General features: G+C 33.6%; 1 long non-coding RNA gene across 1 annotated transcript in view; it reads left to right on the top strand.

Moving 5' to 3' along the window:
* Positions 1-453, top strand: part of LOC119587569 — a 1,302-nt gene that overhangs the window by 289 nt on the left and 560 nt on the right. Inside the window, exon 2 of the long non-coding RNA XR_005230009.1 lies at positions 305-384. This is a non-coding gene — a long non-coding RNA (uncharacterized LOC119587569). The remainder of the gene's footprint in view (positions 1-304; positions 385-453) is intronic.

The following is a 453-nucleotide window of genomic DNA, read 5'->3' as shown; positions in this document are numbered from 1 at the left end:
AATTTATTTTCGCTTCGCTTGCTGTCCCTCCCCCAAGAAAAGGCTGAAATGACGCCCCTGGAATAGATAGACAGATCAATAGCATAAATAAAAAAGAAAGAATGTGCTTCTTTATTTGACAACTTGTAATCATTTCCCTTTGTTCATATGAATTTACAAATTATGACCGAAATATTTCTAAAGAAGAGAGAATATAGTAGGTAATTTAGACAATTCATAACGTGACTACAACGCATTTTCGAATTAAAATTTAACGTATTTATAATGAACTCTAACGTCTTTTTAACGTATTTGTTTTATTCAGTGTGTTGGGACGATCCTCTGCCTCCGCCAGAGTACAGTAATTATACATGGGATAATTTCACGCGAACTGAAGGTTACAAAGTAAGTCTCTCTATTTACATTTTACTTAAATAAAGTAGAAAGGATGGATAGGAGGCAGGAATAAATGGT

This window comes from Penaeus monodon, chromosome 22, assembly GCF_015228065.2.
Source record: "Penaeus monodon isolate SGIC_2016 chromosome 22, NSTDA_Pmon_1, whole genome shotgun sequence".
Taxonomy (NCBI): Eukaryota; Metazoa; Arthropoda; class Malacostraca; order Decapoda; family Penaeidae; genus Penaeus; species Penaeus monodon.
The sequence above is the reverse complement of the archived record's forward strand: the minus strand, read 5'-3'. Positions and strand labels throughout refer to the sequence as shown.